The sequence below is a fragment of the Amia ocellicauda genome, chromosome 21 (assembly GCF_036373705.1).
Source record: "Amia ocellicauda isolate fAmiCal2 chromosome 21, fAmiCal2.hap1, whole genome shotgun sequence".
Lineage (NCBI taxonomy): Eukaryota > Metazoa > Chordata > Actinopteri > Amiiformes > Amiidae > Amia > Amia ocellicauda.
In genome coordinates this window covers 4,421,703-4,445,815 of record NC_089870.1, presented here as the reverse complement: position 1 = coordinate 4,445,815, position 24,113 = coordinate 4,421,703, and the positions used below count along the sequence as shown (strand labels likewise).

General features: G+C 38.6%; 13 non-coding genes across 13 annotated transcripts; all 13 read left to right on the top strand.

Moving 5' to 3' along the window:
• The first annotated feature begins 2,094 nt into the window (after positions 1-2,094).
• Positions 2,095-2,166, top strand: trnac-gca (transfer RNA cysteine (anticodon GCA)). The gene has a single exon. It is a non-coding gene; the product is annotated as a tRNA-Cys (tRNA).
• A 1,048-nt stretch (positions 2,167-3,214) lies between these two features.
• On the top strand, positions 3,215-3,286 carry trnac-gca (transfer RNA cysteine (anticodon GCA)). The gene has a single exon. It is a non-coding gene; the product is annotated as a tRNA-Cys (tRNA).
• Positions 3,287-5,241: 1,955 nt separating this feature from the next.
• trnac-gca (transfer RNA cysteine (anticodon GCA)) lies at positions 5,242-5,313 on the top strand. The gene has a single exon. It is a non-coding gene; the product is annotated as a tRNA-Cys (tRNA).
• A 1,048-nt stretch (positions 5,314-6,361) lies between these two features.
• Positions 6,362-6,433, top strand: trnac-gca (transfer RNA cysteine (anticodon GCA)). Its single transcript has one exon. It is a non-coding gene; the product is annotated as a tRNA-Cys (tRNA).
• A 1,956-nt stretch (positions 6,434-8,389) lies between these two features.
• trnac-gca (transfer RNA cysteine (anticodon GCA)) lies at positions 8,390-8,461 on the top strand. Its single transcript has one exon. It is a non-coding gene; the product is annotated as a tRNA-Cys (tRNA).
• Positions 8,462-10,858: 2,397 nt separating this feature from the next.
• Positions 10,859-10,930, top strand: trnac-gca (transfer RNA cysteine (anticodon GCA)). The gene has a single exon. It is a non-coding gene; the product is annotated as a tRNA-Cys (tRNA).
• Positions 10,931-12,431: 1,501 nt separating this feature from the next.
• trnac-gca (transfer RNA cysteine (anticodon GCA)) lies at positions 12,432-12,503 on the top strand. The gene has a single exon. It is a non-coding gene; the product is annotated as a tRNA-Cys (tRNA).
• Positions 12,504-13,536: 1,033 nt separating this feature from the next.
• trnac-gca (transfer RNA cysteine (anticodon GCA)) lies at positions 13,537-13,608 on the top strand. Its single transcript has one exon. It is a non-coding gene; the product is annotated as a tRNA-Cys (tRNA).
• Positions 13,609-15,549: 1,941 nt separating this feature from the next.
• Positions 15,550-15,621, top strand: trnac-gca (transfer RNA cysteine (anticodon GCA)). The gene has a single exon. It is a non-coding gene; the product is annotated as a tRNA-Cys (tRNA).
• A 1,487-nt stretch (positions 15,622-17,108) lies between these two features.
• On the top strand, positions 17,109-17,180 carry trnac-gca (transfer RNA cysteine (anticodon GCA)). The gene has a single exon. It is a non-coding gene; the product is annotated as a tRNA-Cys (tRNA).
• A 1,942-nt stretch (positions 17,181-19,122) lies between these two features.
• trnac-gca (transfer RNA cysteine (anticodon GCA)) lies at positions 19,123-19,194 on the top strand. The gene has a single exon. It is a non-coding gene; the product is annotated as a tRNA-Cys (tRNA).
• A 1,489-nt stretch (positions 19,195-20,683) lies between these two features.
• On the top strand, positions 20,684-20,755 carry trnac-gca (transfer RNA cysteine (anticodon GCA)). Its single transcript has one exon. It is a non-coding gene; the product is annotated as a tRNA-Cys (tRNA).
• Positions 20,756-22,256: 1,501 nt separating this feature from the next.
• trnac-gca (transfer RNA cysteine (anticodon GCA)) lies at positions 22,257-22,328 on the top strand. The gene has a single exon. It is a non-coding gene; the product is annotated as a tRNA-Cys (tRNA).
• The last annotated feature ends 1,785 nt before the right edge of the window (positions 22,329-24,113 follow it).

Sequence of the window (24,113 nt, the reverse complement as noted above, 5' to 3'; positions counted from 1 at the left end):
GTTCCTCACGCAGGGCTTTTGATATTCATCTTCATTAATACATGTGAGCGTGTGTTCTACAAGTGGAGGGGGTATAGCTCAGTGTTAGAGCATTTGACTGCAGATCAAGAGGTCTCTGGTTCAAATACTGGTGCCCCCTACAAGAGAATTAGGGTGTTTGTTCAATGTGTATCTTCAATCTGTTGCTTGCATTTTATTCTTGGTCAAGATTGCACCAAAGTCATTCCTTAGATATGGCAGGGTTTCCAGCTCTGCCTTTGTTATTTAATGACAATCATTATTTTACAATTCAATGCACTATAGCTCAATGCTAGAGTATTTCACTGCAGATCAAGAGGTCACTGGTCCAAAACCAAGTGCCCCTTAAATGAGAAACAGGGTGTTTGTTCAATGTATATCTGCAATCTGCGGGTTGCCTATTATTGTTGATCAAAATTGCACCATAGTGATTACTTAGATAAAGGAGGGTTTCCAGTTCTGCTTTTGTTATATAATGAGAATATTTCATTTGCAATTGAACAGAGTGAATATCTCATTCATACATCATTTTTCTGCAGAGCAAGAGGTCTCTGGTTCAAATCCAGGTGCCCTCTACAAGAGAAATTGGGTGTTTGTTCAATGTGTATCTTCAATCTGTTGGTTACCTTTTATTCTTGGTCAAGATTGCACCAAAGTCATTCCGTAGATATGGCAGGGTCTCCAGCTCTGCCTTTGTAATTTTATGACAATCTTTATTTTACAATTCAATGCACTATAGCTCAATGCTAGAGTATTTCACTGCAGATCAAGAGGTCACTGGTCCAAAACCAAGTGCCCCTTAAATGAGAAACAGGGTGTTTGTTCAATGTATATCTGCAATCTGCGGGTTCCTTATTATTGTTGATCAAAATTGCACCATAGTGATTCCTTAGATAAAGGAGGGTTTCCAGTTCTGCTTTTGTTATATAATGACAATGTTTCATTTGCAATTGAACAGAGTGAATAGCTCATTCATACATCATTTTTCTGCAGAGCAAGAGGTCTCTGGTTCTAATCCAGGTGCCCTCTACAAGAGAAATTGGGTGTTTGTTCAATGTGTATCTTCAATCTGTTGGTTACCTTTTATTCTTGGTCAAGATTGCACCAAAGTCATTCCTTAGATATGGCAGGGTTTCCAGCTCAGCCTTTGTTATTGAATGACAATCTTTATTTTACAATTCAATGCACTATAGCTCAATGGTGGAGTATTTCACAACAGATCAAGTGGTCACTGGTCCAAAACCAGGTGCCCCTTAAAAGAGAAACAGGGTGTTTGTTCAATGTATATCTGCAATCTGCGGGTTCCTTATTATTGTTGATCAAAATTGCACCATAGTGATTCCTTAGATAAAGGAGGGTTTCCAGTTCTGCCTTTGTTATATAATGAAAATGTTTCATTTGCAATTGAACAGAGTAAATAGCTCATTCATACAGCATTTTACTGCAGAGCAAGAGGTCTATGCTTCAATTCCAGGTGCCACCTATGGAAACATGCTGTAATGAGTAGAATGTGCTTCTTCAAATTGTGAATTGCTTTATCTTCAATGGAAGTGGATGGTTTTTGTGATGTAATTCCATCACGTGTCTTTTGATGTTCGTCTTAATTAGGATATGTTTACGAGCATTGTTAGCTCAATGGTAGAGAATCTAACTGCAGATCAAGAGGTCTCTGCTTCAAATTTAGATTCACACTAAAAGTGATACAAGATGTTTTTTCCATGTATGTCTTCAATCTGCTGGTTGCAATTTATTTTTGGTCAAGATTGCACCAATGTGATTTCTTAGATGTGGGAGGGTTTCCAGCTCTGCCTTCGTTATCTAATGAGAATGTTTCTATTGCAATCGAACAGAGTGTAGCTCAGTGGTGGCGCGTTTTACTGCAGATCAAGAGGTCTCTGCTTCAAATCCAGGAGCCCCCTACGAAAACATGCTGTTATGAGTAAAATGAGGTTCTTTAAACAGTAAGTTGCCTTTTCGTTTGATGGTAGTGAATGGCGTTCATAATGTATGTTCCTCAAGCAGGGCTTTTGATATTCATCTTCATTAATACATGTGAGCATGTGATCAACAAGTGGAGGGGGTATAGCTCAGTGGTAGTGCAATTGACTGCAGATCAAGAGGTCTCTGGTTCAAATCCAGGTGCCCCCTACAAGAGAATTAGGGTGTTTGTTCAATGTGTATCTTCAATCTGTTGCTTACAATTTATTCTTGGTCAAGATTGCACCAAAGTCATTCCTTAGATATGGCAGGGTCTCCAGCTCTGCCTTTGTAATTTTATGACAATCTTTATTTTACAATTCAATGCACTATAGCTCAATGCTAGAGTAATTCACTGCAGATCAAGAGGTCACTGGTCCAAAACCAAGTGCCCCTTAAATGAGAAACAGGGTGTTTGTTCAATGTATATCTGCAATCTGCGGGTTCCTTATCATTGTTGATCAAAATTGCACCATAGTGATTCCTTAGATAAAGGAGGGTTTCCAGTTCTGCCTTTGTTATATAATGAAAATGTTTCATTTGCAATTGAACAGAGTAAATAGCTCATTCATACAGCATTTTACTGCAGAGCAAGAGGTCTATGCTTCAATTCCAGGTGCCACCTATGGAAACATGCTGTAATGAGTAGAATGTGCTTCTTCAAATTGTGAATTGCTTTATCTTCAATGGAAGTGGATGGTTTTTGTGATGTAATTCCATCACGTGTCTTTTGATGTTCGTCTTAATTAGGATATGTTTACGAGCATTGTTTAGCTCAATGGTAGAGAATTTAACTGCAGATCAAGAGGTCTCTGCTTCAAATTCAGGTTCACACTAAAAGTGATACAAGATGTTTTTTCCATGTATGTCTTCAATCTGCTGGTTGCAATTTATTTTTGGTCAAGATTGCACCAATGTGAATTCTTAGATGTGGGAGGGTTTCCAGCTCTGCCTTCGTTATCTAATGAGAATGTTTCTATTGCAATCGAACAGAGTGTAGCTCAGTGGTGGCGCATTTTACTGCAGATCAAGAGGTCTCTGCTTCAAATCCAGGAGCCCCCTACGAAAACATGCAGTTATGAGTAAAATGAGGTTCTTTAAACAGTAAGTTGCCTTTTCGTTTGATGGTAGTGAATGGCGTTCATAATGTTGGTTCCTCACGCAGGGCTTTTGATATTCATCTTCATTAATACATGTGAGCGTGTGTTCTACAAGTGGAGGTGGTATAGCTCAGTGGTAGAGCATTTGACTGCAGCTCAAGAGGTCTCTGGTTCAAATCCAGGTGCCCCCTACAAGAGAGTTAGGGTGTTTGTTCAATGTGTATTATCAATCTGTTGCTTACATTTTATTCTTGGTCAAGATTGCACCAAAGTCATTCCTTAGATATGGCAGGGTCTCCAGCTCTGCCTTTGTAATTTATTGACAATCTTTATTTTACAATTCAATGCAGTATAGCTCAATGCTAGAGTATTTCACTGCAGATCAAGAGGTCACTGGTCCAAAACCAAGTGCCCCTTAAATGAGAAACAGGGTGTTTGTTCAATGTATATCTGCAATCTGCGGGTTCCTTATTATTGTTGATCAAAATTGCACCATAGTGATTCCTTAGATAAAGGAGGGTTTCCAGTTCTGCTTTTGTTATATAATGAGAATGTTTCATTTGCAATTGAACAGAGTGAATATCTCACTCATTCATCATTTTTCTGCAGAGCAAGAGGTCTCTGGTTCAAATCCAGGTGCCCTCTACAAGAGAAATTGGGTGTTTGTTCAATGTGTATCTTCAATCTGTTGGTTACCTTTTATTCTTGGTCAAGATTGCACCAAAGTCATTCCGTAGATATGGCAGGGTCTCCAGCTCTGCCTTTGTAATTTTATGACAATCTTTATTTTACAATTCAATGCACTATAGCTCAATGCTAGAGTATTTCACTGCAGATCAAGAGGTCACTGGTCCAAAACCAAGTGCCCCTTAAATGAGAAACAGGGTGTTTGTTCAATGTATATCTGCAATCTGCGGGTTCCTTATTATTGTTGATCAAAATTGCACCATAGTGATTCCTTAGATAAAGGAGGGTTTCCAGTTCTGCTTTTGTTATATAATGACAATGTTTCATTTGCAATTGAACAGAGTGAATAGCTCATTCATACATCATTTTTCTGCAGAGCAAGAGGTCTCTGGTTCTAATCCAGGTGCCCTCTACAAGAGAAATTGGGTGTTTGTTCAATGTGTATCTTCAATCTGTTGGTTACCTTTTATTCTTGGTCAAGATTGCACCAAAGTCATTCCTTAGATATGGCAGGGTTTCCAGCTCAGCCTTTGTTATTGAATGACAATCTTTATTTTACAATTCAATGCACTATAGCTCAATGGTGGAGTATTTCACAACAGATCAAGTGGTCACTGGTCCAAAACCAGGTGCCCCTTAAAAGAGAAACAGGGTGTTTGTTCAATGTATATCTGCAATCTGCGGGTTCCTTATTATTGTTGATCAAAATTGCACCATAGTGATTCCTTAGATAAAGGAGGGTTTCCAGTTCTGCCTTTGTTATATAATGAAAATGTTTCATTTGCAATTGAACAGAGTAAATAGCTCATTCATACAGCATTTTACTGCAGAGCAAGAGGTCTATGCTTCAATTCCAGGTGCCACCTATGGAAACATGCTGTAATGAGTAGAATGTGCTTCTTCAAATTGTGAATTGCTTTATCTTCAATGGAAGTGGATGGTTTTTGTGATGTAATTCCATCACGTGTCTTTTGATGTTCGTCTTAATTAGGATATGTTTACGAGCATTGTTAGCTCAATGGTAGAGAATCTAACTGCAGATCAAGAGGTCTCTGCTTCAAATTTAGATTCACACTAAAAGTGATACAAGATGTTTTTTCCATGTATGTCTTCAATCTGCTGGTTGCAATTTATTTTTGGTCAAGATTGCACCAATGTGATTTCTTAGATGTGGGAGGGTTTCCAGCTCTGCCTTCGTTATCTAATGAGAATGTTTCTATTGCAATCGAACAGAGTGTAGCTCAGTGGTGGCGCGTTTTACTGCAGATCAAGAGGTCTCTGCTTCAAATCCAGGAGCCCCCTACGAAAACATGCTGTTATGAGTAAAATGAGGTTCTTTAAACAGTAAGTTGCCTTTTCGTTTGATGGTAGTGAATGGCGTTCATAATGTATGTTCCTCAAGCAGGGCTTTTGATATTCATCTTCATTAATACATGTGAGCATGTGATCAACAAGTGGAGGGGGTATAGCTCAGTGGTAGTGCAATTGACTGCAGATCAAGAGGTCTCTGGTTCAAATCCAGGTGCCCCCTACAAGAGAATTAGGGTGTTTGTTCAATGTGTATCTTCAATCTGTTGCTTACAATTTATTCTTGGTCAAGATTGCACCAAAGTCATTCCTTAGATATGGCAGGGTCTCCAGCTCTGCCTTTGTAATTTTATGACAATCTTTATTTTACAATTCAATGCACTATAGCTCAATGCTAGAGTAATTCACTGCAGATCAAGAGGTCACTGGTCCAAAACCAAGTGCCCCTTAAATGAGAAACAGGGTGTTTGTTCAATGTATATCTGCAATCTGCGGGTTCCTTATCATTGTTGATCAAAATTGCACCATAGTGATTCCTTAGATAAAGGAGGGTTTCCAGTTCTGCCTTTGTTATATAATGAAAATGTTTCATTTGCAATTGAACAGAGTAAATAGCTCATTCATACAGCATTTTACTGCAGAGCAAGAGGTCTATGCTTCAATTCCAGGTGCCACCTATGGAAACATGCTGTAATGAGTAGAATGTGCTTCTTCAAATTGTGAATTGCTTCATCTTCAATGGAAGTGGATGGTTTTTGTGATGTAATTCCATCACGTGTCTTTTGATGTTCGTCTTAATTAGGATATGTTTACGAGCATTGTTTAGCTCAATGGTAGAGAATTTAACTGCAGATCAAGAGGTCTCTGCTTCAAATTCAGGTTCACACTAAAAGTGATACAAGATGTTTTTTCCATGTATGTCTTCAATCTGCTGGTTGCAATTTATTTTTGGTCAAGATTGCACCAATGTGAATTCTTAGATGTGGGAGGGTTTCCAGCTCTGCCTTCGTTATCTAATGAGAATGTTTCTATTGCAATCGAACAGAGTGTAGCTCAGTGGTGGCGCATTTTACTGCAGATCAAGAGGTCTCTGCTTCAAATCCAGGAGCCCCCTACGAAAACATGCAGTTATGAGTAAAATGAGGTTCTTTAAACAGTAAGTTGCCTTTTCGTTTGATGGTAGTGAATGGCGTTCATAATGTTGGTTCCTCACGCAGGGCTTTTGATATTCATCTTCATTAATACATGTGAGCGTGTGTTCTACAAGTGGAGGGGGTATAGCTCAGTGGTAGAGCATTTGACTGCAGATCAAGAGGTCTCTGGTTCAAATCCAGGTGCCCCCTACAAGAGAATTAGGGTGTTTGTTCAATGTGTATCTTCAATCTGTTGCTTACATTTTATTCTTGGTCAAGATTGCACCAAAGTCATTCCTTAGATATGGCAGGGTCTCCAGCTCTGCCTTTGTAATTTATTGACAATCTTTATTTTACAATTCAATGCACTATAGCTCAATGCTAGAGTATTTCACTGCAGATCAAGAGGTCACTGGTCCAAAACCAAGTGCCCCTTAAATGAGAAACAGGGTGTTTGTTCAATTTATATCTGCAATCTGCGGGTTGCCTATTATTGTTGATCAAAATTGCACCATAGTGATTCCTTAGATAAAGGAGGGTTTCCAGTTCTGCTTTTGTTATATAATGAGAATGTTTCATTTGCAATTGAACAGAGTGAATATCTCATTCATACATCATTTTTCTACAGAGCAAGAGGTCTCTGGTTCAAATCCAGGTGCCCCCTACTAGAGAATTAGGGTGTTTGTTCAATGTGTATCTTCAATCTGTTGCTTACATTTTATTCTTGGTCAAGATTGCACCAAAGTCATTCCTTAGATATGGCAGGGTCTCCAGCTCTGCCTTTGTAATTTATTGACAATCTTTATTTTACAATTCAATGCACTATAGCTCAATGCTAGAGTATTTCACTGCAGATCAAGAGGTCACTGGTCCAAAACCAAGTGCCCCTTAAATGAGAAACAGGGTGTTTGTTCAATGTATATCTGCAATCTGCGGGTTCCTTATTATTGTTGATCAAAATTGCACCATAGTGATTCCTTAGATAAAGGAGGGTTTCCAGTTCTGCTTTTGTTATATAATGAGAATGTTTCATTTGCAATTGAACAGAGTGAATATCTCACTCATTCATCATTTTTCTGCAGAGCAAGAGGTCTCTGGTTCAAATCCAGGTGCCCTCTACAAGAGAAATTGGGTGTTTGTTCAATGTGTATCTTCAATCTGTTGGTTACCTTTTATTCTTGGTCAAGATTGCACCAAAGTCATTCCTTAGATATGGTATGGTTTCCAGCTCAGCCTTTGTTATTGAATGACAATCTTTATTTTACAATTCAATGCACTATAGCTCAATGGTGGAGTATTTCACAACAGATCAAGTGGTCACTGGTCCAAAACCAGGTGCCCCTTAAAAGAGAAACAGGGTGTTTGTTCAATGTATATCTGCAATCTGCGGGTTCCTTATTATTGTTGATCAAAATTGCACCATAGTGATTCCTTAGATAAAGGAGGGTTTCCAGTTCTGCCTTTGTTATATAATGAAAATGTTTCATTTGCAATTGAACAGAGTAAATAGCTCATTCATACAGCATTTTACTGCAGAGCAAGAGGTCTATGCTTCAATTCCAGGTGCCACCTATGGAAACATGCTGTAATGAGTAGAATGTGCTTCTTCAAATTGTGAATTGCTTTATCTTCAATGGAAGTGGATGGTTTTTGTGATGTAATTCCATCACGTGTCTTTTGATGTTCGTCTTAATTAGGATATGTTTACGAGCATTGTTTAGCTCAATGGTAGAGAATTTAACTGCAGATCAAGAGGTCTCTGCTTCAAATTCAGGTTCACACTAAAAGTGATACAAGATGTTTTTTCCATGTATGTCTTCAATCTGCTGGTTGCAATTTATTTTTGGTCAAGATTGCACCAATGTGATTTCTTAGATGTGGGAGGGTTTCCAGCTCTGCCTTCGTTATCTAATGGGAATGTTTCTATTGCAATCGAACAGAGTGTAGCTCAGTGGTGGCGCGTTTTACTGCAGATCAAGAGGTCTCTGCTTCAAATCCAGGAGCCCCCTACGAAAACATGCTATTATGAGTAAAATGAGGTTCTTTACACAGTAAGTTGCCTTTTCGTTTGATGGTAGTGAATGGCGTTCATAATGTTGGTTCCTCACGCAGGGCTTTTGATATTCATCTTCATTAATACATGTGAGATTGTGTTCTACAAATGGAGGGGATATAGCTCAGTGGTAGAGCATTTGACTGCAGCTCAAAAGGTCTCTGGTTCAAATCCAGGTGCCCCCTACAAGAGAATTAGGGTGTTTGTTCAATGTGTATCTTCAATCTGTTGCTTACATTTTATTCTTGGTCAAGATTGCACCAAAGTCATTCCTTAGATATGGCAGGGTCTCCAGCTCTGCCTTTGTAATTTATTGACAAGCTTTATTTTACAATTCAATGCACTATAGCTCAATGCTAGAGTATTTCACTGCAGATCAAGAGGTCACTGGTCCAAAACCAAGTGCCCCTTAAATGAGAAACAGGGTGTTTGTTCAATGTATATCTGCAATCTGCGGGTTCCTTATTATTGTTGATCAAAATTGCACCATAGTGATTCCTTAGATAAAGGAGGGTTTCCAGTTCTGCTTTTGTTATATAATGAGAATGTTTCATTTGCAATTGAACAGAGTGAATATCTCACTCATTCATCATTTTTCTGCAGAGCAAGAGGTCTCTGGTTCAAATCCAGGTGCCCCCTACAAGAGAATTAGGGTGTAGCTTCAATCTGTTGCTTACATTTTATTCTTGGTCAAGATTGCACCAAAGTCATTCCTTACATATGGCAGGGTTTCCAGCTCTGCCTTTGTTATTTAATGACAATCATTATTTTACAATTCATTGCACTATAGCTCAATGGTGGAGTATTTCACAACAGATCAAGTGGTCACTGGTCCAAAACCAGGTGCCCCTTAAAAGAGAAACAGGGTGTTTGTTCAATGTATATCTGCAATCTGCGGGTTCCTTATTATTGTTGATCAAAATTGCACCATAGTGATTCCTTAGATAAAGGAGGGTTTCCAGTTCTGCTTTTGTTATATAATGAGAATGTTTCATTTGCAATTGAACAGAGTGAATATCTCACTCATTCATCATTTTTCTGCAGAGCAAGAGGTCTCTGGTTCAAATCCAGGTGCCCTCTACAAGAGAAATTGGGTGTTTGTTCAATGTGTATCTTCAATCTGTTGGTTACCTTTTATTCTTGGTCAAGATTGCACCAAAGTCATTCCTTAGATATGGCAGGGTTTCCAGCTCAGCCTTTGTTATTGAATGACAATCTTTATTTTACAATTCAATGCACTATAGCTCAATGGTGGAGTATTTCACAACAGATCAAGTGGTCACTGGTCCAAAACCAGGTGCCCCTTAAAAGAGAAACAGGGTGTTTGTTCAATGTATATCTGCAATCTGCGGGTTCCTTATTATTGTTGATCAAAATTGCACCATAGTGATTCCTTAGATAAAGGAGGGTTTCCAGTTCTGCTTTTGTTATATAATGAGAATGTTTCATTTGCAATTGAACAGAGTGAATATCTCATTCATACATCATTTTTCTGCAGAGCAAGAGGTCTCTGGTTCAAATCCAGGTGCCCTCTACAAGAGAAATTGGGTGTTTGTTCAATGTGTATCTTCAATCTGTTGGTTACCTTTTATTCTTGGTCAAGATTGCACCAAAGTCATTCCTTAGATATGGCAGGGTTTCCAGCTCAGCCTTTGTTATTGAATGACAATCTTTATTTTACAATTCAATGAACTATAGCTCAATGGTGGAGTATTTCACAACAGATCAAGTGGTCACTGGTCCAAAACCAGGTGCCCCTTAAAAGAGAAACAGGGTGTTTGTTCAATGTATATCTGCAATCTGCGGGTTCCTTATTATTGTTGATCAAAATTGCACCATAGTGATTCCTTAGATAAAGGAGGGTTTCCAGTTCTGCCTTTGTTATATAATGAAAATGTTTCATTTGCAATTGAACAGAGTAAATAGCTCATTCATACAGCATTTTACTGCAGAGCAAGAGGTCTATGCTTCAATTCCAGGTGCCACCTATGGAAACATGCTGTAATGAGTAGAATGTGCTTCTTCAAATTGTGAATTGCTTTATCTTCAATGGAAGTGGATGGTTTTTGTGATGTAATTCCATCACGTGTCTTTTGATGTTCGTCTTAATTAGGATATGTTTACGAGCATTGTTTAGCTCAATGGTAGAGAATTTAACTGCAGATCAAGAGGTCTCTGCTTCAAATTCAGGTTCACACTAAAAGTGATACAAGATGTTTTTTCCATGTATGTCTTCAATCTGCTGGTTGCAATTTATTTTTGGTCAAGATTGCACCAATGTGATTTCTTAGATGTGGGAGGGTTTCCAGCTCTGCCTTCGTTATCTAATGAGAATGTTTCTATTGCAATCGAACAGAGTGTAGCTCAGTGGTGGCGCGTTTTACTGCAGATCAAGAGGTCTCTGCTTCAAATCCAGGAGCCCCCTACGAAAACATGCTGTTATGAGTAAAATGAGGTTCTTTAAACAGTAAGTTGCCTTTTCGTTTGATGGTAGTGAATGGCGTTCATAATGTATGTTCCTCAAGCAGGGCTTTTGATATTCATCTTCATTAATACATGTGAGCGTGTGTTCTACAAGTGGAGGGGGTATAGCTCAGTGGTAGAGCATTTGACTGCAGATCAAGAGGTCTCTGGTTCTAATCCAGGTGCCCCCTACAAGAGAATTAGGGTGTTTGTTCAATGTGTATCTTCAATCTGTTGCTTACAATTTATTCTTGGTCAAGATTGCACCAAAGTCATTCCTTAGATATGGCAGGGTTTCCAGCTCTGCCTTTGTTATTTAATGACAATCATTATTTTACAATTCAATGCACTATAGCTCAATGGTGGAGTATTTCACAACAGATCAAGTGGTCACTGGTCCAAAACCAGGTGCCCCTTAAAAGAGAAACAGGGTGTTTGTTCAATGTATATCTGCAATCTGCGGGTTCCTTATTATTGTTGATCAAAATTGCACCATAGTGATTCCTTAGATAAAGGAGGGTTTCCAGTTCTGCTTTTGTTATATAATGAGAATGTTTCATTTGCAATTGAACAGAGTGAATATCTCACTCATTCATAATTTTTCTGCAGAGCAAGAGGTCTCTGGTTCAAATCCAGGTGCCCTCTACAAGAGAAATTGGGTGTTTGTTCAATGTGTATCTTCAATCTGTTGGTTACCTTTTATTCTTGGTCAAGATTGCACCAAAGTCATTCCTTAGATATGGCAGGGTTTCCAGCTCAGCCTTTGTTATTGAATGACAATCTTTATTTTACAATTCAATGCACTATAGCTCAATGGTGGAGTATTTCACAACAGATCAAGTGGTCACTGGTCCAAAACCAGGTGCCCCTTAAAAGAGAAACAGGGTGTTTGTTCAATGTATATCTGCAATCTGCGGGTTCCTTATTATTGTTGATCAAAATTGCACCATAGTGATTCCTTAGATAAAGGAGGGTTTCCAGTTCTGCCTTTGTTATATAATGAAAATGTTTCATTTGCAATTGAACAGAGTAAATAGCTCATTCATACAGCATTTTACTGCAGAGCAAGAGGTCTATGCTTCAATTCCAGGTGCCACCTATGGAAACATGCTGTAATGAGTAGAATGTGCTTCTTCAAATTGTGAATTGCTTTATCTTCAATGGAAGTGGATGGTTTTTGTGATGTAATTCCATCACGTGTCTTTTGATGTTCGTCTTAATTAGGATATGTTTACGAGCATTGTTTAGCTCAATGGTAGAGAATTTAACTGCAGATCAAGAGGTCTCTGCTTCAAATTCAATTCACACTAAAAGTGATACAAGATGTTTTTTCCATGTATGTCTTCAATCTGCTGGTTGCAATTTATTTTTGGTCAAGATTGCACCAATGTGATTTGTTAGATGTGGAAGGGTTTCCAGCTCTGCCTTCGTTATCTAATGAGAATGTTTCTATTGCAATCGAACAGAGTGTAGCTCAGTGGTGGCGCGTTTTACTGCAGATCAAGAGGTCTCTGCTTCAAATCCAGGAGCCCCCTACGAAAACATGCTGTTATGAGTAAAATGAGGTTCTTTAAACAGTAAGTTGCCTTTTCGTTTGATGGTAGTGAATGGCATTCATAATGTTGGTTCCTCACGCAGGGCTTTTGATATTCATCTTCATTAATACATGTGAGCGTGTGTTCTACAGGTGGAGGGGGTATAGCTCAGTGGTAGAGCATTTGACTGCAGATCAAGAGGTCTCTGGTTCAAATCCAGTTGCCCCTACAAGAGAATTAGAGTGTATCTTCAATCTGTTGCTTACATTTTATTCTTGGTCAAGATTGCACCAAAGTCATTCCTTAGATATGGCAGGGTTTCCAGCTCAGCCTTTGTTATTGAATGACAATCTTTATTTTACAATTCAATGCACTATAGCTCAATGGTGGAGTATTTCACAACAGATCAAGTGGTCACTGGTCCAAAACCAGGTGCCCCTTAAAAGAGAAACAGGGTGTTTGTTCAATGTATATCTGCAATCTGCGGGTTCCTTATTATTGTTGATCAAAATTGCACCATAGTGATTCCTTAGATAAAGGAGGGTTTCCAGTTCTGCTTTTGTTATATAATGAGAATGTTTCATTTGAATTGAACAGAGTGAATATCTCATTCATACATCATTTTACTGCAGAGCAAGAGGTCTATGCTTCAATTCCAGGTGCCACCTATGGAAACATGCTGTAATGAGTAGAATGTGCTTCTTCAAATTGTGAATTGCTTTATCTTCAATGGAAGTGGATGGTTTTTGTGATGTAATTCCATCACGTGTCTTTTGATGTTCGTCTTAATTAGGATATGTTTACGAGCATTGTTTAGCTCAATGGTAGAGAATTTAACTGCAGATCAAGAGGTCTCTGCTTCAAATTCAGGTTCACACTAAAAGTGATACAAGATGTTTTTTCCATGTATGTCTTCAATCTGCTGGTTGCAATTTATTTTTGGTCAAGATTGCACCAATGTGATTTCTTAGATGTGGGAGGGTTTCCAGCTCTGCCTTCGTTATCTAATGAGAATGTTTCTATTGCAATCGAACAGAGTGTAGCTCAGTGGTGGCGCGTTTTACTGCAGATCAAGAGGTCTCTGCTTCAAATCCAGGAGCCCCCTACGAAAACATGCTGTTATGAGTAAAATGAGGTTCTTTAAACAGTAAGTTGCCTTTTCGTTTGATGGTAGTGAATGGCATTCATAATGTTGGTTCCTCATGCAGGGCTTTTGATATTCATCTTCATTAATACATGTGAGCGTGTGTTCTACAGGTGGAGGGGGTATAGCTCAGTGGTAGAGCATTTGACTGCAGATCAAGAGGTCTCTGGTTCAAATCCAGTTGCCCCTACAAGAGAATTAGAGTGTATCTTCAATCTGTTGCTTACATTTTATTCTTGGTCAAGATTGCACCAAAGTCATTCCTTAGATATGGCAGGGTTTCCAGCTCTGCCTTTGTTATTTAATGACAATCATTATTTTACAATTCAATGCACTATAGCTCAATGGTGGAGTATTTCACAACAGATCAAGTGGTCACTGGTCCAAAACCAGGTGCCCCTTAAAAGAGAAACAGGGTGTTTGTTCAATGTATATCTGCAATCTGCGGGTTCCTTATTATTGTTGATCAAAATTGCACCATAGTGATTCCTTAGATAAAGGAGGGTTTCCAGTTCTGCTTTTGTTATATAATGAGAATGTTTCATTTGCAATTGAACAGAGTGAATATCTCACTCATTCATCATTTTTCTGCAGAGCAAGAGGTCTCTGTTTCAAATCCAGGTGCCCTCTACAAGAGAAATTGGGTGTTTGTTCAATGTGTATCTTCAATCTGTTGGTTACCTTTTATTCTTGGTCAAGATTGCACCAAAGTCATTCCTTAGATATGGCAGGGTTTCCAGCTCAGCCTTTGTTATTGAATGACAATCTTTATTTTACAATTCAATGCACTATAGCTCAATGGTGGAGTATTTCACAACAGATCAAGTGGTCACTGGTCCAAAACCAGGTGCCCCTTAAAAGAGAAACAGGGTGTTTGTTCAATGTATATCTGCAATCTGCGGGTTCCTTATTATTGTTGATCAAAATTGCACCATAGTGATTCCTTAGATAAAGGAGGGTTTCCAATTCTGCTTTTGTTATATAATGAGAATGTTTCATTTGCAATTGAACAGAGTGAATATCTCATTCATACATCATTTTTCTGCAGAGCAAGAGGTCTCTGGTTCAAATCCAGGTGCCCTCTACAAGAGAAATTGGGTGTTTGTTCAATGTGTATCTTCAATCTGTTGGTTACCTTTTATTCTTGGTCAAGATTGCACCAAAGTCATTCCTTAGATATGGCAGGGTTTCCAGCTCAGCCTTTGTTATTGAATGACAATCTTTATTTTACAATTCAATGCACTATAGCTCAATGGTGGAGTATTTCACAACAGATCAAGTGGTCACTGGTCCAAAACCAGGTGCCCCTTAAAAGAGAAACAGGGTGTTTGTTCAATGTATATCTGCAATCTGCGGGTTCCTTATTATTGTTGATCAAAATTGCACCATAGTGATTCCTTAGATAAAGGAGGGTTTCCAGTTCTGCCTTTGTTATATAATGAAAATGTTTCATTTGCAATTGAACAGAGTAAATAGCTCATTCATACAGCATTTTACTGCAGAGCAAGAGGTCTATGCTTCAATTCCAGGTGCCACCTATGGAAACATGCTGTAATGAGTAGAATGTGCTTCTTCAAATTGTGAATTGCTTTATCTTCAATGGAAGTGGATGGTTTTTGTGATGTAATTCCATCACGTGTCTTTTGATGTTCGTCTTAATTAGGATATGTTTACGAGCATTGTTTAGCTCAATGGTAGAGAATTTAACTGCAGATCAAGAGGTCTCTGCTTCAAATTCAGGTTCACACTAAAAGTGATACAAGATGTTTTTTCCATGTATGTCTTCAATCTGCTGGTTGCAATTTATTTTTGGTCAAGATTGCACCAATGTGATTTCTTAGATGTGGGAGGGTTTCCAGCTCTGCCTTCGTTATCTAATGAGAATGTTTCTATTGCAATCGAACAGAGTGTAGCTCAGTGGTGGCGCGTTTTACTGCAGATCAAGAGGTCTCTGCTTCAAATCCAGGAGCCCCCTACGAAAACATGCTGTTATGAGTAAAATGAGGTTCTTAAACAGTAAGTTGCCTTTTCGTTTGATGGTAGTGAATGGCATTCATAATGTTGGTTCCTCACGCAGGGCTTTTGATATTCATCTTCATTAATACATGTGAGCGTGTGTTCTACAGGTGGAGGGGGTATAGCTCAGTGGTAGAGCATTTGACTGCAGATCAAGAGGTCTCTGGTTCAAATCCAGTTGCCCCTACAAGAGAATTAGAGTGTATCTTCAATCTGTTGCTTACATTTTATTCTTGGTCAAGATTGCACCAAAGTCATTCCTTAGATATGGCAGGGTTTCCAGCTCAGCCTTTGTTATTGAATGACAATCTTTATTTTACAATTCAATGCACTATAGCTCAATGGTGGAGTATTTCACAACAGATCAAGTGGTCACTGGTCCAAAACCAGGTGCCCCTTAAAAGAGAAACAGGGTGTTTGTTCAATGTATATCTGCAATCTGCGGGTTCCTTATTATTGTTGATCAAAATTGCACCATAGTGATTCCATAGATAAAGGAGGGTTTCCAGTTCTGCTTTTGTTATATAATGAGAATGTTTCATTTGAATTGAACAGAGTGAATATCTCATTCATACATCATTTTTCTGCAGAGCAAGAGGTCTCTGGTTCAAATCCAGGTGCCCTCTACAAGAGAAATTGGGTGTTTGTTCAATGTGTATCTTCAATCTGTTGGTTACCTTTTATTCTTGGTCAAGATTGCACCAAAGTCATTCCTTAGATATGGCAGGGTTTCCAGCTCAGCCTTTGTTATTGAATGACAATCTTTATTTTACAATTCAATGCACTTTAGCTCAATGGTGGAGTATTTCACAACAGATCAAGTGGTCACTGGTCCAAAACCAGGTGCCCCTTAAAAGAGAAACAGGGTGTTTGTTCAATGTATATCTGCAATCTGCGGGTTCCTTATTATTGTTGATCAAAATTGCACCATAGTGATTCCTTAGATAAAGGAGGGTTTCCAGTTCTGCCTTTGTTATATAATGAAAATGTTTCATTTGCAATTGAACAGAGTAAATAGCTCATTCATACAGCATTTTACTGCAGAGCAAGAGGTCTATGCTTCAATTCCAGGTGCCACCTATGGAAACATGCTGTAATGAGTAGAATGTGCTTCTTCAAATTGTGAATTGCTTTATCTTCAATGGAAGTGGATGGTTTTTGTGATGTAATTCCATCACGTGTCTTTTGATGTTCGTCTTAATTAGGATATGTTTACGAGCATTGTTTAGCTCAATGGTAGAGAATTTAACTGCAGATCAAGAGGTCTCTGCTTCAAATTCAGGTTCACACTAAAAGTGATACAAGATGTTTTTTCCATGTATGTCTTCAATCTGCTGGTTGCAATTTATTTTTGGTCAAGATTGCACCAATGTGATTTCTTAGATGTGGGAGGGTTTCCAGCTCTGCCTTCGTTATCTAATGAGAATGTTTCTATTGCAATCGAACAGAGTGTAGCTCAGTGGTGGCGCGTTTTACTGCAGATCAAGAGGTCTCTGCTTCAAATCCAGGAGCCCCCTACGAAAACATGCTGTTATGAGTAAAATGAGGTTCTTTAAACAGTAAGTTGCCTTTTCGTTTGATGGTAGTGAATGGCATTCATAATGTTGGTTCCTCACGCAGGGCTTTTGATATTCATCTTCATTAATACATGTGAGCGTGTGTTCTACAGGTGGAGGGGGTATAGCTCAGTGGTAGAGCATTTGACTGCAGATCAAGAGGTCTCTGGTTCAAATCCAGTTGCCCCTACAAGAGAATTAGAGTGTATCTTCAATCTGTTGCTTACATTTTATTCTTGGTCAAGATTGCACCAAAGTCATTCCATAGATATGGCAGGGTTTCCAGCTCTGCCTTTGTTATTTAATGACAATCATTATTTTACAATTCAATGCACTATAGCTCAATGGTGGAGTATTTCACAACAGATCAAGTGGTCACTGGTCCAAAACCAGGTGCCCCTTAAAAGAGAAACAGGGTGTTTGTTCAATGTATATCTGCAATCTGCGGGTTCCTTATTATTGTTGATCAAAATTGCACCATAGTGATTCCTTAGATAAAGGAGGGTTTCCAGTTCTGCTTTTGTTATATAATGAGAATGTTTCATTTGCAATTGAACAGAGTGAATATCTCACTCATTCATCATTTTTCTGCAGAGCAAGAGGTCTCTGTTTCAAATCCAGGTGCCCTCTACAAGAGAAATTGGGTGTTTGTTCAATGTGTATCTTCAATCTGTTGGTTACCTTTTATTCTTGGTCAAGATTGCACCAAAGTCATTCCTTAGATATGGCAGGGTTTCCAGCTCAGCCTTTGTTATTGAATGACAATCTTTATTTTACAATTCAATGCACTATAGCTCAATGGTGGAGTATTTCACAACAGATCAAGTGGTCACTGGTCCAAAACCAGGTGCCCCTTAAAAGAGAAACATGGTGTTTGTTCAATGTATATCTGCAATCTGCGGGTTCCTTATTATTGTTGATCAAAATTGCACCATAGTGATTCCTTAGATAAAGGAGGGTTTCCAATTCTGCTTTTGTTATATAATGAGAATGTTTCATTTGCAATTGAACAGAGTGAATATCTCATTCATACATCATTTTTCTGCAGAGCAAGAGGTCTCTGGTTCAAATCCAGGTGCCCTCTACAAGAGAAATTGGGTGTTTGTTCAATGTGTATCTTCAATCTGTTGGTTACCTTTTATTCTTGGTCAAGATTGCACCAAAGTCATTCCTTAGATATGGCAGGGTTTCCAGCTCAGCCTTTGTTATTGAATGACAATCTTTATTTTACAATTCAATGAACTATAGCTCAATGGTGGAGTATTTCATAACAGATCAAGTGGTCACTGGTCCAAAACCAGGTGCCCCTTAAAAGAGAAACAGGGTGTTTGTTCAATGTATATCTGCAATCTGCGGGTTCCTTATTATTGTTGATCAAAATTGCACCATAGTGATTCCTTAGATAAAGGAGGGTTTCCAGTTCTGCCTTTGTTATATAATGAAAATGTTTCATTTGCAATTGAACAGAGTAAATAGCTCATTCATACAGCATTTTACTGCAGAGGAAGAGGTCTATGCTTCAATTCCAGGTGCCACCTATGGAAACATGCTGTAATGAGTAGAATGTGCTTCTTCAAATTGTGAATTGCTTTATCTTCAATGGAAGTGGATGGTTTTTGTGATGTAATTCCATCACGTGTCTTTTGATGTTCGTCTTAATTAGGATATGTTTACGAGCATTGTTTAGCTCAATGGTAGAGAATTTAACTGCAGATCAAGAGGTCTCTGCTTCAAATTCAGGTTCACACTAAAAGTGATACAAGATGTTTTTTCCATGTATGTCTTCAATCTGCTGGTTGCAATTTATTTTTGGTCAAGATTGCACCAATGTGATTTCTTAGATGTGGGAGGGTTTCCAGCTCTGCCTTCGTTATCTAATGAGAATGTTTCTATTGCAATCGAACAGAGTGTAGCTCAGTGGTGGCGCGTTTTACTGCAGATCAAGAGGTCTCTGCTTCAAATCCAGGAGCCCCCTACGAAAACATGCTGTTATGAGTAAAATGAGGTTCTTTAAACAGTAAGTTGCCTTTTCGTTTGATGGTAGTGAATGGCGTTCATAATGTAGGTTCCTCAAGCAGGGCTTTTGATATTCATCTTCATTAATACATGTGAGCGTGTGTTCTACAAGTGGAGGGGGTATAGCTCAGTGGTAGAGCATTTGACTGCAGATCAAGATGTCTCTGGTTCAAATCCAGTTGCCCCCTACAAGAGAATTAGGGTGTATCTTCAATCTGTTGCTTACATTTTATTCTTGGTCAAGATTGCACCAAAGTCATTCCTTAGATATGGCAGGGTTTCCAGCTCAGCCTTTGTTATTGAATGACAATCTTTATTTTACAATTCAATGCACTATAGCTCAATGGTGGAGTATTTCACAACATATCAAGTGGTCACTGGTCCAAAACCAGGTGCCCCTTAAAGGAGAAACAGGGTGTTTGTTCAATGTATATCTGCAATCTGCGGGTTCCTTATTATTGTTGATCAAAATTGCACCATAGTGATTCCTTAGATAAAGGAGGGTTTCCAGTTCTGCTTTTGTTATATAATGAGAATGTTTCATTTGCAATTGAACAGAGTGAATATCTCATTCATACATCATTTTTCTGCAGAGCAAGAGGTCTCTGGTTCAAATCCAGGTGCCCTCTACTAGAGAATTTGGGTGTTTGTTCAATGTGTATCTTCAATCTGTTGGTTACCTTTTATTCTTGGTCAAGATTGCACCAAAGTCATTCCTTAGATATGGCAGGGTTTCCAGCTCAGCCTTTGTTATTGAATGACAATCTTTATTTTACAATTCAATGAACTATAGCTCAATGGTGGAGTATTTCATAACAGATCAAGTGGTCACTGGTCCAAAACCAGGTGCCCCTTAAAAGAGAAACAGGGTGTTTGTTCAATGTATATCTGCAATCTGCGGGTTCCTTATTATTGTTGATCAAAATTGCACCATAGTGATTCCTTAGATAAAGGAGGGTTTCCAGTTCTGCCTTTGTTATATAATGAAAATGTTTCATTTGCAATTGAACAGAGTAAATAGCTCATTCATACAGCATTTTACTGCAGAGCAAGAGGTCTATGCTTCAATTCCAGGTGCCACCTATGGAAACATGCTGTAATGAGTAGAATGTGCTTCTTCAAATTGTGAATTGCTTTATCTTCAATGGAAGTGGATGGTTTTTGTGATGTAATTCCATCACGTGTCTTTTGATGTTCGTCTTAATTAGGATATGTTTACGAGCATTGTTTAGCTCAATGGTAGAGAATTTAACTGCAGATCAAGAGGTCTCTGCTTCAAATTCAGGTTCACACTAAAAGTGATACAAGATGTTTTTTCCATGTATGTCTTCAATCTGCTGGTTGCAATTTATTTTTGGTCAAGATTGCACCAATGTGATTTCTTAGATGTGGGAGGGTTTCCAGCTCTGCCTTCGTTATCTAATGAGAATGTTTCTATTGCAATCGAACAGAGTGTAGCTCAGTGGTGGCGCGTTTTACTGCAGATCAAGAGGTCTCTGCTTCAAATCCAGGAGCCCCCTACGAAAACATGCTGTTATGAGTAAAATGAGGTTCTTTAAACAGTAATTTGCCTTTTCGTTTGATGGTAGTGAATGGCGTTCATAATGTAGGTTCCTCAAGCAGGGCTTTTGATATTCATCTTCATTAATACATGTGAGCGTGTGTTCTACAAGTGGAGGGGGTATAGCTCAGTGGTAGAGCATTTGACTGCAGATCAAGAGGTCTCTGGTTCAAATCCAGGTGCCCCCTACAAGAGAATTAGGGTGTTTGTTCAATGTGTATCTTCAATCTGTTGCTTACAATTTATTCTTGGTCAAGATTGCACCAAAGTCATTCCTTAGATATGGCAGGGTCTCCAGCTCTGCCTTTGTAATTTTATGACAATCTTTATTTTACAATTCAATGCACTATAGCTCAATGGTGGAGTATTTCACAACAGATCAAGTGGTCACTGGTCCAAAACCAGGTGCCCCTTAAAAGAGAAACAGGGTGTTTGTTCAATGTATATCTGCAATCTGTGGGTTCCTTATTATTGTTGATCAAAATTGCACCATAGTGATTCCTTAGATAAAGGAGGGTTTCCAGTTCTGCTTTTGTTATATAATGACAATGTTTCATTTGCAATTGAACAGAGTGAATATCTCATTCATACATCATTTTTCTGCAGAGCAAGAGGTCTCTGGTTCAAATCCAGGTGCCCTCTACAAGAGAAATTGGGTGTTTGTTCAATGTGTATCTTCAATCTGTTGGTTACCTTTTATTCTTGGTCAAGATTGCACCAAAGTCATTCCTTAGATATGGCAGGGTTTCCAGCTCAGCCTTTGTTATTGAATGACAATCTTTATTTTACAATTCAATGCACTTTAGCTCAATGGTGGAGTATTTCACAACAGATCAAGTGGTCACTGGTCCAAAACCAGGTGCCCCTTAAAAGAGAAACAGGGTGATTGTTCAATGTATATCTGCAATCTGCGGGTTCCTTATTATTGTTGATCAAAATTGCACCATAGTGATTCCTTAGATAAAGGAGGGTTTCCAGTTCTGCCTATGTTATATAATGAAAATGTTTCATTTGCAATTGAACAGAGTAAATAGCTCATTCATACAGCATTTTACTGCAGAGCAAGAGGTCTATGCTTCAATTCCAGGTGCCACCTATGGAAACATGCTGTAATGAGTAGAATGTGCTTCTTCAAATTGTGAATTGCTTTATCTTCAATGGAAGTGGATGGTTTTTGTGATGTAATTCCATCACGTGTCTTTTGATGTTCGTCTTAATTAGGATATGTTTACGAGCATTGTTAGCTCAATGGTAGAGAATTTAACTGCAGATCAAGAGGTCTCTGCTTCAAATTCAGGTTCACACTAAAAGTGATACAAGATGTTTTTTCCATGTATGTCTTCAATCTGCTGGTTGCAATTTATTTTTGGTCAAGATTGCACCAATGTGATTTCTTAGATGTGGGAGGGTTTCCAGCTCTGCCTTCGTTATCTAATGGGAATGTTTCTATTGCAATCGAACAGAGTGTAGCTCAGTGGTGGCGCGTTTTACTGCAGATCAAGAGGTCTCTGCTTCAAATCCAGGAGCCCCCTACGAAAACATGCTGTTATGAGTAAAATGAGGTTCTTTAAACAGTAAGTTGCCTTTTCGTTTGATGGTAGTGAATGGCGTTCATAATGTTGGTTCCTCACGCAGGGCTTTTGATATTCATCTTCATTAATACATGTGAGCTTGTGTTCTACAAGTGGAGGGGGTATAGCTCAGTGGTAGAGCATTTGACTGCAGATCAAGAGGTCTCTGGTTCAAATCCAGATGCCCCCTACAAAAGAATTAGGGTGTTTGTTCAATGTATTTCTTCAATCTGTTGCTTACCTTTTATTCTTGGTCAAGATTGCACCAAAGTCATTCCTTAAATATGGCAGGGTCTCCAGCTCTGCCTTTGTAATTTTATGACAATCTTTATTTTACAATTCAATGCACTATAGCTCAATGGTGGAGTATTTCACTGCAGATCAAGAGGTCACTGGTCCAAAACCAAGTGCCCCTTAAATGAGAAACAGGGTGTTTGTTCAATTTATATCTGCAATCTGCGGGTTGCCTATTATTGTTGATCAAAATTGCACCATAGTGATTCCTTAGATAAAGGAGGGTTTCCAGTTCTGCTTTTGTTATATAATGAGAATGTTTCATTTGCAATTGAACAGAGTGAATACCTCATTCATACATCATTTTTCTGCAGAGTAAGAGGTCTCTGGTTCAAATCCAGGTGCCCTCTACAAGGAAATTGGGTGTTTGTTCAATGTGTATCTTCAATCTGTTGCTTACATTTTATTCTTGGTCAAGATTGCACCAAAGTCATTCCTTAGATATGGCAGGGTTTCCAGCTCAGCCTTTGTTATTGAATGACAATCTTTATTTTACAATTCAATGCACTATAGCTCAATGGTGGAGTATTTCACAACAGATCAATAAGGTCACTGGTCCAAAACCAGGTGCCCCTTAAAAGAGAAACAGGGTGTTTGTTCAATGTATAACTGCAATCTGCGGGTTGCCTATTATCGTTGATCAAAATTGCACCATAGTGATTCCTTAGATAAAGGAGGGTTTCCAGTTCTGCTTTTGTTATATAATGAGAATGTTTCATTTGCAATTGAACAGAGTGAATATCTCATTCATACATCATTTTTCTGCAGAGCAAGAGGTCTCTGTTTCAAATCCAGGTGCCCTCTACAAGAGAATTAGGGTGTTTGTTCAATGTGTATCTTCAATCTGTTGGTTACCTTTTATTCTTGGACAAGATTGCACCAAAGTCATTCCTTAGATATGGCAGGGTTTCCAGCTCAGCCTTTGTTATTGAATGACAATCTTTATTTTACAATTCAATGCACTATAGCTCAATGGTGGAGTATTTCACAAAAGATCAAGTGGTCACTGGTCCAAAACCAGGTGCCCCTTAAAAGAGAAACAGGGTGTTTGTTCAATGTATATCTGCAATCTGCGGGTTCCTTATTATTGTTGATCAAAATTGCACCATAGTGATTCCTTAGATAAAGGAGGGATTCCAGTTCTGCCTTTGTTATATAATGAGAATGTTTCACTTGCAATTCAACAGAGTAAATAGCTCATTCATACAACATTTTACTGCAGAGCAAGAGGTCTATGCTTCAATTCCAGGTGCCACCTATGGAAACATGCTGTAATGAGTAGAATGTGCTTCTTTAAATTGTGAATTGCTTTATCTTCAATGGAAGTGGATGGTTTTTGTGATGTAATTCCATCACGTGTCTTTTGATGTTCGTCTTAATTAGGATATGTTTACGAGCATTGTTTAGCTCAATGGTAGAGAATTTAACTGCAGATCAAGAGGTCTCTGCTTCAAATTCAGGTTCACACTAAAAGTGATACAAGATGTTTTTTCCATGTATGTCTTCAATCTGTTGGTTGCAATTTATTTTTGGTCAAGATTGCACCAATGTGATTTCTTAGATGTGGGAGGGTTTCCAGCTCTGCCTTCGTTATCTAATGAGAATGTTTCTATTGCAATCGAACAGAGTGTAGCTCAGTGGTGGCGCGTTTTACTGCAGATCAAGAGGTCTCTGCTTCAAA